The sequence below is a fragment of the Hibiscus syriacus genome, unplaced genomic scaffold (assembly GCF_006381635.1).
Source record: "Hibiscus syriacus cultivar Baekdansim isolate YM2019G1 unplaced genomic scaffold, ASM638163v2 tig00109951_pilon, whole genome shotgun sequence".
Taxonomy (NCBI): domain Eukaryota; kingdom Viridiplantae; phylum Streptophyta; class Magnoliopsida; order Malvales; family Malvaceae; genus Hibiscus; species Hibiscus syriacus.
Genome location: NW_024062538.1, coordinates 164,449 through 179,449, shown reverse-complemented (window position 1 = coordinate 179,449; position 15,001 = coordinate 164,449). Strand labels below are relative to the sequence as shown.

The window sequence follows — 15,001 nt, the reverse complement described above, 5'->3', positions numbered from 1 at the left end:
AGTTTGTGATTAATGATAAAGAAATCAACCATGTATCTGCAACTTATAATTTATTTCATCAAAGGTAAAATGTTAAAGATACTTGGATGAGAAATTATGAGAATACTCTGGTAGGGTAAATTACAAAAATACCCTTATGTTATAAAAAGACAAGATTTGAATATGGAAATTAGATAAGAGGATTTTTCAGACATATTGATCTGATAAAAATATTGATGTGTATAAGAAATGTTAGTTTTATTTGGAAATTATGGATAACCAGTTTTAATCCTAGGAGATTTTGTGAAAGATACTAGAAGTCTGTTAAGAGAACCTTATCAAGATCAGAGAGTGTTTAAGAAAGCAATTAATCATATGATCTCTAAATTATATTATTTTTGTTAAGAGCTAATATCGAAATTGTCTGGTTAAGAAATTACGGAAATGCCCTTGAGAGGTAAAATAGTCCGAGTTAACCCTGAATGAGAAAATACTTTGAGGATTCATACTTAACTCGATTAAGTACAGATTTGATTGTTAAGATCCTGACTTAGTTCAGGAAAATTCCTGATATTCCGTTTGTAAAATCTGAGAAGACACTTGACCCAGAAATATCTGAGTTATGAGTAAATACCTAAAGAACAATTTATCGGAGGGTGCTCTTTTATCAGAATTATTCGAAATGACTGGAATAGATGATAAATTGGAATTAAATAATAAGACCGGATGAAGCGAAAAGATTGAAATACTGTAAATCTATAAAATGACCAAAATACCCTTGTTATGGAAATGAACTAAGAATATCACCAAGCTCATGAATGATTGGATATCCTCGAGCTCTGAAATGAATGGAATAAAATTGAGCATCAAAATAACCAAAATACCCTTATGGCCTATATTAAGTAAATATCTTGTATTAATTAAGGAATCCAAATAAGCATAGGTGTTGGACTACCTTTAGAAGTTATGGAACAGAGCTTAAGTGAGTTCATCAATCTTAATGATATGTCAGTACCTGAACGGCATAGATGTTACTTGAATGTTTGTTCGCCTTCTCAAGTTTGGTTCGATGATAATTTTGGAAGTACTCAGCCCAGCCCAACTCTATATCGCCTTCAGTACTAAGAAGTATATATATTCATTAGACAAATAAACCTCGAAGACCAAATTGAATTAAACGGAAGTACAATATGTATACGAATTTCAGAAACGTCTGGATTACCCTAGAAAAACCCCGAAGTATCTAAAATAGACTTGAATGCTAAATGAACTTAGTAACCTCAAAGACTGAGGATTAAGTAAGAGATTGGAATAAGTTTAGAAACTCGGATGAACTTATGATAGATCATCCCTATGGATTATGAACCACAAATTTAGTACGTCAGCATTTCCTGGTATAGTTGAAGCATGGAAATGAAATAAAGACCATTAGAATATTTGTTTGTCTCCTTAAGATTTATTCAGTGATGACTCAGAAGATGATCTGTGGATAACAATATTTGATATTAAAGAGTAAATACCCTGGAAGGTTAATGAATTGACAAGTTGGTAAGTATTGGTTCTGGGAGCTATTCATCTGGAGTTGTTCGATAATCGGATTAATCGTCATAGATTGTAAAGATTCTAAATACCTTCAAATTTCGTAGATATTCAGAAAAGTGTTCGAATAAGATAATCCCGATAAATCATACCCTGAATAACTGATGATTCTATCAGTTAATGAACTTTTCAAATAGTTTTTCTAACTTCCGACATTCTATCGGTAAACTGAAGATTTGTGTCTCTCTACCCGATAAGATTATCCAATATCTCTGAATAATATTTGTAAACTCTGGTGTGTTCCCTAATCATATAATTATTTTATCTGATTTCCGACTTGAATTCTGTTCTGATACATGACCTGAATTCTGTTCTGATTTCTGATATGGATTCTGTTCTGATATCTGTTCTGAATTCTGTTTTGATTTCTGATATCTCCGTTTAATGACGGAAAAATGTTTTAATTGGGGGGTATTGTTGAAGGAAGAAGTTCTGCAGGTTCCTCGGCTTTGTGCTCAGGGCCTTATATGATGTGTTGGGTTGGGTGTATGGTTCTGGGAACCTACACATTCTGATGTGATGGGATAGGGGTATATATATATGTTTTAAAAGATCTGTATCTTTTTACTGGTTTTACGGGAACACACTAGATAACCTATTATGATCTCTTGAACTCGGTCATCCGAAATATTTCTCTGAAACGAAAGCTCATTGTCCGTTACCACCTAAAATATCAGTAGAATCTCTGCTCAGCATAAAAATCTATAAATGTTCGGAAAAAATAAGGAAATATATATTTATCTGTATCTGCACGTTCATCAGCATCATCTGGTAGTTCTATATTACTGAGCTTTCCAAAGCTCACTCTATTACATACCTTTTCAGGTTAAAAGAATTATACCAGTGCATCTATCAGATTTAGTAAAGGAGTTCTTCCGGCGTTGTTGCAGAGTATGGTACATGTGATTAGGGGGCATGTAATTGTATTTTGTTTTAAATACGAGTCTAAAATTCTATTTTATTTCTGAATACTGATAAATGATTTTATGAGTTTACATATTCTGAAAAAAGTTTTAAATTTTCCGTTATTTTTACAGTGGGTTGCTCCGGTGGCCCTAATGTGACTTCCCGGATCGGATCGGGTTACCCTCATCGGTCTGGGGGTTACATTTAGTGGGTATCAGAGCCACGGTTTGAGTCAAAATTTTCTAGTTAGACCGGCCGGTCGATTGTCAAAATATGTCTAATCAGTATATGCCCCTAGACTGCAATCGTACCTCTCTGAGCCGGAACTCTAGGGTTGAGTCCCTATCTATAACGAATAAACCAAAGTTTCTATCTGTTAAGGCTATACTTGTACAAAAAGAAATACCAATAACATCTGTCTAAATGCTGTGAAGTGTCTCACGATCCATGTGAGAGTTATTTATTTGAAAAATTATGACTTGACTCCGGAAATGAAATTGAGATATGCTATTGCTCTATGAGCTTATTCTCATGACCAAGACTAAATTGATTACTCAAGGACATTTTTGTTCGGATTCTTTTATTGAAATGTGAAAAAGTTCTAATAAGAATGTATTCTCAATTGGTTAAGGATTAATGAAATATCCATATTTCTGTAAAAGCTACTAAAAGATATGAAAGAACTGATGAAAGTTTCATTTCTGCAATTATGTGACATGAATGAATTTCGAGGACGAAATTCTTTTAAGGAGGGGAGAATTGTAACACCCCAATTTAAGGGTTAAAATTAAGAAATTATAAAGTGGTGGATTTAATTTGGTATTTTGAAAGAAACAGTGGGTTAAATTGTAAAATTGTAAAGTTTGCAGACCATTTTAAGAAGTGAAGGAAGTTCAGTGACTAAACTCATGGTTTAACCATTTTTTTATAGCATGAATTATAAACCCCCAATTCCTGTATGTTTCTGCAGAATTTTATCATTTTCTCTCCTCCGGTCAACCAATTTTGATCTCTGATCTACTCGCCGTCCGACCTCCAATCGACGAACCGAAACTGCCATCGTGTTCGTTGTCGACTGAGGAACAAAACCCCTTAAACCTTTCGTCATGAATCATCGTCGTTCGTCGTTAATTTCAGTCGAAAGTATCGTCGGTAATAACTCGATTTCAATTGGTTTTTCGTCAATTCACGATGATCCGATGATCCATTTACGATACCTCCCGCACCATTGTGTTCCTTGCATCGTTTCGAGTCTGCCGGTGTTATCCTTGGTCTCCATCGACGGCGGCGCGTGAGTAGGTGAAGCGGTCAAAGTTTCTGATTTGTTGAAATCGAGCTCTCCGCCATTCAAAAATTTGAACCGAGCTTTGTAAGTATCTCGAAATCGCTTAAAATAGTTTTTAGGAATTTTTCCGGGAATTTTTCGACATCAAGTTACTGTTCACGCACCGCCACTGCGCGTGGGGAAGACAAAAATAACCGGTTTGACCGGTTTTGCTCCTATTTTGACCAGTTTGACCGGTCGTAACCCGACCCGTTGACCCGTTGACCGGCGTTGACCACTGTTGACTAAAACTTTGACTGGCTTTGACCGAGCATTAAACGACCTTTGACTTTGACCGAGTATACCTATTCTGACATTTTTCGACGTTCCAAATCCGATTCCGGAGTCCGTTTTTTGAAATTTGAACCTGAAGGCCTCGAAATATCCGGTCAAACCAGTTGACTTTGATTTTGACCGAAAATTTCAAATTTCCAAAAAGTCACATTTTATGTTTTCGATGTCCTGAATCTGAATCCGAAGTCTGTTTCGCCAAATTCTAACCCGGTAAGCTATTTTTCACTGATTTATCATCTGATTCGATTCGTTTTTCATAATTAAGCTCCGTTTTTGATGTAATTTATGTTGGTATGAATCCGAGGAAATATTGGAAGATGATTTCAAGATCGAGGGTGTTCGGATGGAATTTTATGGTCGATCAGTATTGCACAAAAATCGAGGTAATACTTTACTATCTCTTTATGCTTTATGGAACATATTGATATTGATAAATGCATGAACAAGATAATGTTGGTCACATTGGTGGAGTTGAATAATTTATACACTCGATATGATGTGGTAGAAATTATGTAACTGATTACGGATCGAATGACTAATATAAGAGATTGAGGAATTGTTATATTAAATTACAAGTTTGTGATTAGTGATAAAGAAATCAACCATGTATCTGCAACTTATAATTTATTTCATCAAAGGTAAAATGTTAAAGATACTTGGATGAGAAATTATGAGAATACCCCGGTAGGGTAAAATTATGAAAATACCCTTATGTTATAAAAAGACAAGATTTGAATATGGAAGTTAGATAAGAGGATTTTTCAGACATATTGATCTGATAAAAATATTGATGTGCATAAGAAATGTTAGTTTTATTTGGAAATTATGGATAACCAGTTTTAATCCTAAGAGAGTTTGTGAAAGATACTAGAAGTCTGTTAAGAGAACCGTTTCAAGATCAGAGAGTGTTCAAGAAAGCAATTAATCATATGATCTCTAAATTATATTATTTTTGTTAAGAGCTAATATCGAAATTGTCTGGTTAAGAAATTATGGAAATGCCCTTGAGAGGTAAAATAGTCCGAGTTAACCCTGAATGAGAAAATACTTTGAGGATTCGTACTTAACTCGATTAAGTACAGATTTGATTGTTAAGATCCTGACTTAGTTCAGGAAAATTCCTGATATTCCGTTTGTAAAATCTGAGAAGACACTTGACCCAGAAATATCCGAGTTATGAGTAAATACCTAAAGAACAATTTATTGGAGGGTGCTCTTTTATCAGAATTATTCGAAAGGACTAGAATAGATAATAAATTGGAATTAAATAATAAGACCGGATGGAGGGAAAAGATTGAAATACTGTAAATCTATAAAATGACCAAAATACCCCTGTTATGGAAATGAACTAAGAATATCACCAAGCTCAGGAATGATTGGATATCCTCGAGCTCTGAAATGAATGGAATAAAATTGAGCATCAAAATGACCAAAATACCCTTATGGCCTATATTAAGTAAATATCTTGGATTAATTAAGGAATCCAAATAAGCATAGGTGTTGGACTACCTTTAGAAGTTATGGAACAGAGCTTAAGTGAGTTCATCAATCTTAATGATATGTCAGTACCTGAACGGCATAGATGTTACTTGAATGTTTGTTCGCCTTCTCAAGTTTGGTTCGATGATAATTTTGGAAGTACTCAGCCCAGCCCAACTCTATATCGCCTTCAGTACTAAGAAGTATATATATTCATTAGACAAATAAACCTCGAAGACCAAATTGAATTAAACGGAAGTACAATATGTATACGAATTTCAGAAACGTCTGGATTACCCTAGAAAAACCCCGAAGTATCTAAAATAGACTTGAATGCTAAATGAACTTAGTAACCTCAAAGACTGAGGATTAAGTAAGAGATTGGAATAAGTTTAGAAACTCGGATGAACTTATGATAGATCATCCCTATGGATTATGAACCACAAATTTAGTACGTCAGCATTTCCTGGTATAGTTGAAGCATGGAAATGAAATAAAGACCATTAGAATATTTGTTTGTCTCCTTAAGATTTATTCAGTGATGACTCAGAAGATGATCTGTGGATAACAATATTTGATATTAAAGAGTAAATACCCTGGAAGGTTAATGAATTGACAAGTTGGTAAGTATTGGTTCTGGGAGCTATTCATCTGGAGTTGTTCGATAATCGGATTAATCGTCATAGATTGTAAAGATTCTAAATACCTTCAAATTTCGTAGATATTCAGAAAAGTGTTCGAATAAGATAATCCCGATAAATCATACCCTGAATAACTGATGATTCTATCAGTTAATGAACTTTTCAAATAGTTTTTCTAACTTCCGACATTCTATCGGTAAACTGAAGATTTGTGTCTCTCTACCCGATAAGATTATCCAATATCTCTGAATAATATTTGTAAACTCTGGTGTGTTCCCTAATCATATAATTATTTTATCTGATTTCCGACTTGAATTCTGTTCTGATACATGACCTGAATTCTGTTCTGATTTCTGATATGGATTCTGTTCTGATATCTGTTCTGAATTCTGTTTTGATTTCTGATATCTCCGTTTAATGACGGAAAAATGTTTTAATTGGGGGGTATTGTTGAAGGAAGAAGTTCTGCAGGTTCCTCGGCTTTGTGCTCAGGGCCTTATATGATGTGTTGGGTTGGGTGTATGGTTCTAGGGAACCTACACATTCTGATGTGATGGGATAGGGGTATATATATATGTTTTAAAAGATCTGTATCTTTTTACTGGTTTTACGGGAACACACTAGATAACCTATTATGATCTCTTGAACTCGGTCATCCGAAATATTTCTCTGAAACGAAAGCTCATTGTCCGTTACCACCTAAAATATCAGTAGAATCTCTGCTCAGCATAAAAATCTATAAATGTTCGGAAAAAATAAGGAAATATATATTTATCTGTATCTGCACGTTCATCAGCATCATCTGGTAGTTCTATATTACTGAGCTTTCCAAAGCTCACTCTATTACATACCTTTTCAGGTTAAAAGAATTATACCAGTGCATCTATCAGATTTAGTAAAGGAGTTCTTCCGGCGTTGTTGCAGAGTATGGTACATGTGATTAGGGGGCATGTAATTGTATTTTGTTTTAAATACGAGTCTAAAATTCTATTTTATTTCTGAATACTGATAAATGATTTTATGAGTTTACATATTCTGAAAAAAGTTTTAAATTTTCCGTTATTTTTACAGTGGGTTGCTCCGGTGGCCCTAATGTGACTTCCCGGATCGGATCGGGTTACCCTCATCGGTCTGGGGGTTACATTTAGTGGTATCAGAGCCACGGTTTGAGTCAAAATTTTCTAGTTAGACCGGCCGGTCGATTGTCAAAATATGTCTAATCAGTATATGCCCCTAGACTGCAATCGTACCTCTCTGAGCCGGAACTCTAGGGTTGAGTCCCTATCTATAACGAATAAACCAAAGTTTCTATCTGTTAAGGCTATACTTGTACAAAAAGAAATACCAATAACATCTGTCTAAATGCTGTGAAGTGTCTCACGATCCATGTGAGAGTTATTTATTTGAAAAATTATGACTTGACTCCGGAAATGAAATTGAGATATGCTATTGCTCTATGAGCTTATTCTCATGACCAAGACTAAATTGATTACTCAAGGACATTTTTGTTCGGATTCTTTTATTGAAATGTGAAAAAGTTCTAATAAGAATGTATTCTCAATTGGTTAAGGATTAATGAAATATCCATATTTCTGTAAAAGCTACTAAAAGATATGAAAGAACTGATGAAAGTTTCATTTCTGCAATTATGTGACATGAATGAATTTCGAGGACGAAATTCTTTTAAGGAGGGGAGAATTGTAACACCCCAATTTAAGGGTTAAAATTAAGAAATTATAAAGTGGTGGATTTAATTTGGTATTTTGAAAGAAACAGTGGGTTAAATTGTAAAATTGTAAAGTTTGCAGACCATTTTAAGAAGTGAAGGAAGTTCAGTGACTAAACTCATGGTTTAACCATTTTTTTATAGCATGAATTATAAACCCCCAATTCCTGTATGTTTCTGCAGAATTTTATCATTTTCTCTCCTCCGGTCAACCAATTTTGATCTCTGATCTACTCGCCGTCCGACCTCCAATCGACGAACCGAAACTGCCATCGTGTTCGTTGTCGACTGAGGAACAAAACCCCTTAAACCTTTCGTCATGAATCATCGTCGTTCGTCGTTAATTTCAGTCGAAAGTATCGTCGGTAATAACTCGATTTCAATTGGTTTTTCGTCAATTCACGATGATCCGATGATCCATTTACGATACCTCCCGCACCATTGTGTTCCTTGCATCGTTTCGAGTCTGCCGGTGTTATCCTTGGTCTCCATCGACGGCGGCGCGTGAGTAGGTGAAGCGGTCAAAGTTTCTGATTTGTTGAAATCGAGCTCTCCGCCATTCAAAAATTTGAACCGAGCTTTGTAAGTATCTCGAAATCGCTTAAAATAGTTTTTAGGAATTTTTCCGGGAATTTTTCGACATCAAGTTACTGTTCACGCACCGCCACTGCGCGTGGGGAAGACAAAAATAACCGGTTTGACCGGTTTTGCTCCTATTTTGACCAGTTTGACCGGTCGTAACCCCGACCCGTTGACCCGTTGACCGGCGTTGACCACTGTTGACTAAAACTTTGACTGGCTTTGACCGAGCATTAAACGACCTTTGACTTTGACCGAGTATACCTATTCTGACATTTTTCGACGTTCCAAATCCGATTCCGGAGTCCGTTTTTTGAAATTTGAACCTGAAGGCCTCGAAATATCCGGTCAAACCAGTTGACTTTGATTTTGACCGAAAATTTCAAATTTCCAAAAAGTCACATTTTATGTTTTCGATGTCCTGAATCTGAATCCGAAGTCTGTTTCGCCAAATTCTAACCCGGTAAGCTATTTTTCACTGATTTATCATCTGATTCGATTCGTTTTTCATAATTAAGCTCCGTTTTTGATGTAATTTATGTTGGTATGAATCCGAGGAAATATTGGAAGATGATTTCAAGATCGAGGGTGTTCGGATGGAATTTTATGGTCGATCAGTATTGCACAAAAATCGAGGTAATACTTTACTATCTCTTTATGCTTTATGGAACATATTGATATTGATAAATGCATGAACAAGATAATGTTGGTCACATTGGTGGAGTTGAATAATTTATACACTCGATATGATGTGGTAGAAATTATGTAACTGATTACGGATCGAATGACTAATATAAGAGATTGAGGAATTGTTATATTAAATTACAAGTTTGTGATTAGTGATAAAGAAATCAACCATGTATCTGCAACTTATAATTTATTTCATCAAAGGTAAAATGTTAAAGATACTTGGATGAGAAATTATGAGAATACCCCGGTAGGGTAAAATTATGAAAATACCCTTATGTTATAAAAAGACAAGATTTGAATATGGAAGTTAGATAAGAGGATTTTTCAGACATATTGATCTGATAAAAATATTGATGTGCATAAGAAATGTTAGTTTTATTTGGAAATTATGGATAACCAGTTTTAATCCTAAGAGAGTTTGTGAAAAGATACTAGAAGTCTGTTAAGAGAACCGTTTCAAGATCAGAGAGTGTTCAAGAAAGCAATTAATCATATGATCTCTAAATTATATTATTTTTGTTAAGAGCTAATATCGAAATTGTCTGGTTAAGAAATTATGGAAATGCCCTTGAGAGGTAAAATAGTCCGAGTTAACCCTGAATGAGAAAATACTTTGAGGATTCGTACTTAACTCGATTAAGTACAGATTTGATTGTTAAGATCCTGACTTAGTTCAGGAAAATTCCTGATATTCCGTTTGTAAAATCTGAGAAGACACTTGACCCAGAAATATCCGAGTTATGAGTAAATACCTAAAGAACAATTTATTGGAGGGTGCTCTTTTATCAGAATTATTCGAAAGGACTAGAATAGATAATAAATTGGAATTAAATAATAAGACCGGATGGAGGGAAAAGATTGAAATACTGTAAATCTATAAAATGACCAAAATACCCCTGTTATGGAAATGAACTAAGAATATCACCAAGCTCAGGAATGATTGGATATCCTCGAGCTCTGAAATGAATGGAATAAAATTGAGCATCAAAATGACCAAAATACCCTTATGGCCTATATTAAGTAAATATCTTTGGATTAATTAAGGAATCCAAATAAGCATAGGTGTTGGACTACCTTTAGAAGTTATGGAACAAAGCTTAAGTGAGTTCATCAATCTTAATGATATGTCAGTACCTGAACGACATAGATATTACTTGAATGTTTGTTCACCTTCTCAAGTTTGGTTCGATGATAATTTTGGAAGTACTCAGCCCAGCCCAACTCTATATCGCCTTCGGTACTAAGAAATATATATATTCATTAGACAAATAAACCTCGAAGACCAAATTGAATTAAACGGAAGTACAGTATGTATACGAATTTCAGAAATGTCTGGATTACCCTAGAAAAACCCCGAAGTATCTAAAATGAACTTGAATGCTAAATGAACTAAGTAACCTCAAAGACTGAGGATTAAGTAAGAGATTGGAATAAGTTTGGAAACTCGGATGAACTTATGATGTATCATCTCTATGGATTATAAACCACAAATCAAGTACGTCAGCATTTCCTGGTATAGTTGAAGCATGGAAATGAAATAAAAACCATTAGAATATTTGTTTGTCTCCTTAAGATTTATTAAGTGATGACTCAGAAGATGATCCGTGGATAAGAATATTTGGTATTAAAGAGTAAATACCCTGGAAGGTTAATGAATTGACAAGTTGGTAAGTATTGGTTCTGGGAGCTATTCATCTGGAGTTGTTCGATAATCGGATTAATCGTCATAGATTGTAAAGATTCTGAATACCTTCAAATTTTGTAGAGATTCAGAAAAGTGTTCGAATAAGATAATCCCGATAAATCATATCCTGAATAACTGATGATTCTTTCAGTTAATGAACTTTTCAAATAGTTTTTTTAACTTCCGACATTCTATCAGTAAACTGAAGATTTTTGTCTCTCTACCCGATAAGATTATCCAATATCTCTGAATAATATTTGTAAACTCTGGTGTGTTCCCTAATCATATAATTATTTTATATGATTTCCGACTTGAATTCTGTTCTGATACATGACCTGAATTCTGTTCTGATTTCTGATCTGGATTCTGTTCTGATATCTGTTCTGAATTCTGTTTTAATTTCTGATATCTCCGTTTAATGATGGAAAAATGTTTTAATTGGGGGGTATTATTGAAGGAAGAAATTCCGCAGGTTCCTCGGCTTTGTGCTCAGGGCCTTATATGATGTGTTGGGTTGGGTGTATGGTTCTGGGGAACCTACACATTCTGATGTGATGGGATGGGGGTATATATATATGTTTTAAAAGATTTGTATCTTTTTACTGGTTTTACGGGAACACACTAGATAACCTATTCTGATCTCCTGAACTCAGTCATCCGAAATATTTCTCTGAAACGAAAGCTCATTGTCCGTTACCACCTGAAATATCAGTAGAATCTCTGCTCAGCATAAAAATCTATAAATGTTCGGAAACAATAAGGAAATATATATTTATCTGTATCTGCTCGTTCATCAGCATCATCTGGTAGTTCTGTATTACTGAGCTTTCCAAAGCTCACTCTATTACTCACCTTTTCAGGTTAAAAGAATTGTACCAGTGCATCTATCAACTTCAGTAAAGGAGTTCTTCCGGCGTTGTTGCAGAGTATGATACATGTGATTAGGGGGCATGTAATTGTATTTTGTTTTAAATACGAGTCTAAAAATCTATTTTATTTCTGAATACTGATAAATGATATTATGAGTTTACATGTTCTGATAAAAAGTTTTAAATTTTTTGTTATTTTTATAGTGGGTCGCTCCGGTGGCCCTAATGTGACTTCCTGGATCGGATCGGGTTACCCGCATCGGTCTGGGGGGTTACAGATTGGAAAAGTGATCAAAACTATTAACAATTATTATATGGTATGGTTATTGAGCATTTTGTATATATAACAATAAATCTTGGAGCTCCAAGAAGCAAATAGTTATATATCAATCCATCACAAAAGTTGAATAATGTAGTCTTGTTAAAAGAATACTTTGAACTTTTCTTATTAAAAGCAATTTCCAATGATCTAAATGTTACTTTTAATGAGATTCCAAAGAGCTGGTGTGACAATACTAGTATAATATTATTAGCGGTAAGATCCTATAGATCATGGTGGATTCATAAATTTTTTAAAATGGACACACATATATTAATAACATAAAACTTTTAAAAGGGATAGACACAAATAAGCGTATGACTCTTCATTTTTAATTGATAGGGGAGTAATCTCATTAGAGATAGTTTCTTTAATATAAAACTGATTTTATTACAAAAAAATCAGACTTAAGTTGATGAGAAATAGTCTTGGACTTATTTAGTGAAAGGTTTATTTTTATTTTTGCAATGATTAACTTAAAGAAACGAAAAGATGATAACGACGAAGAAACAAAAGACATCAATCAATGTAGCACTGATACCAAGAAGCAATATGATGATAACGAGCAGAAAGTAAAAAATTCCTTTCTGGGAACGGGAGTGCAGGCGTTCTCACTGTTCATGGAAAATATCCCAGAAAATCTAAATTGGCAAGGATTATGGCAGATATTTGGAAGACAATGGAAGGTTGTGGATGCGTTTATAGCAAACAAACGGAATAGAGGTGGGAAAAAGTTTGGATTCGTAAGGTTCAAGACAAAGATTGATGCTGAAAGAGCCATTGAAAGACTGAATAGTACTGAAAAGGGGACTAACATTGACAGAAAGGGGACTAATGAATCAAATATAGACAGCTTTATTTTTTTGTTTCAGTTTTAGATCATTATAAGTTTTTGTTTCATTGAAAGAATGAATCTACATAAGTTAGATTTTAATGGGTGTTAACTTGGTGCAATTTACACTGTTTTGCTAAGCCCGCAGGATGCGAACCAGGACCAGGATCGGGACCGACCACCTTCAATATGGACACATCTTGTGGGAACTTTACGTTTGATTACCCATTTGAAATAAAAGACCAACATTATCCGAATAGCAGCTGGTTTACAGTAATATGCTAGGGTACAATTTAACACATCGTTTCACTATTCTACATTACATTCCTACTTATATCTAATTTATATGCATTTATCCTTTTTTATTCCTTTATTAAATGACAGGAGAGAATTGTGGGGTTTATGTTTATGGTCACATGCTTTGTTTGAATACTCCTGGTAAACATTGTTTATCACGGGACTGCCCTCTTGAATATGAATACAATAGTACCGACTTGAGTTGCAACCAAAAAAAAAAAAAATACTTCACCAGCACCATCAGAAAATAATCAGAACTTCACAATCATCATTATAGGTATGGGTTGAATTCACTCATTCTTTTTTACAAATGGAAGCATTACCATGTATTAAACTAAAAGTTTAGTGATATATTTTCATTTGAATGCGTGTATGAAATATATTTTTTTTGCTACCTTTCGAGTATAAAACATAAACAAAACTGAACTGAAATATGTTTATGGTTGACTTATAAAACTATGTTCCTTATATGTATATAGGTTGCTGCACTGGTATTGCGTGGATATTTCTGCTACTTGTAATATGGCTAATGTACAAAGTGCTGAAAGGAAGAAACGCCATCAAGTTGAAGCAGAAATACTTTAAAAAGAATGGAGGTTTGTTACTGCAACAACATTTGTCCAGCAATAAACACAATTTTGAGAAAGTAAAGTTGTTTACTTCGATCGAAATGGAAAAGGCCACAGGAATTTGATGAAAAGAAGGTTGAACAGTTCATCAATGAGGTAATAATTTTATGTCAAATTAACAATAGGAATGTGGTTAAACTTTTAGGGTGTTGTCTAGAGAATGAAGTTCCTTTGCTGGTGTTTGAGTTCATCCCAAATGGAACACTATATGATATCATTCATCACCAAAATGATGAATTTCCACTGACATGGGAAATGCGTTTACGGATTGCAATTGATATTGCCAATGCTTTGTTCTATTTGCATTCAGGTGCTTCTGTCCCTATTAATCACCGAGACATCAAATCAAGCAACATACTTTTGGATGATAAGTACAGGGCGAAAGTGTCGGATTTCGGAACTTCGAGATCGATTGAACTTGAACAAACTCATTTAACGAATCGAGTTCAAGGAACTTTTGGGTACATGGATCCATAGTACTTTCGATCAAGTCAATTTATAGAGAAGAGTGGTGTCTATAGTTTTGGAGTTGTTCTTGTTGAACTTTTAACAGGACAAAAACCCGTCTCGAAACAAACTGAGGAAGTGAGAAGCTTAGTGTCGTGCTTTTACTTTCAATGCAGGAGAATTCCTTATTTGACATTCTGGATTCAATTGTACTAAATGATGGCCCAGAAAAAGAAATTATAGCAGTGGAAACTAGCAAAAAGATGCTTGAATCTAGATGGAAAGAGAAGACCCACCATGAAACAAGTAGCAATGGAGTTGGAGCTGATACAAGCATCGGAAGAATAAATGTTATTGAACAAAGTGGTGATGAAGAATCTGAAGTGGATGAGATTATGGAATCATGGGATGATGTTCCTTCTTGTTCAACGACTAGATCGATTAGAACTGACATTGTAACTTTGCCATTAAATTATTCATTTTAGTTTCCAACTTTGGTTAGTTATTTTTATGTTGTGTTTCTTCATATTTGGTTAAATGATCATTCATTAAAATTATATTTGGTCTTAATATTTTTCCTACTTACCTCTTATTGATGATTTTAAAATCTATACAACTATATATTAAAAAACTTATAGGCAGTGGCAGATCACATCTATCTGAGGGTAAATATGTATTAACTTTGAAACCTAAATTTCCTTTAATTA

At 34.3% G+C, this 15,001-nt stretch overlaps 1 pseudogene; it reads left to right on the top strand.

Annotated features, from left to right (window-relative positions):
* Positions 1-12,556: 12,556 nt before the first annotated feature.
* On the top strand, positions 12,557-14,779 carry LOC120211007 (annotated as a pseudogene).
* The last annotated feature ends 222 nt before the right edge of the window (positions 14,780-15,001 follow it).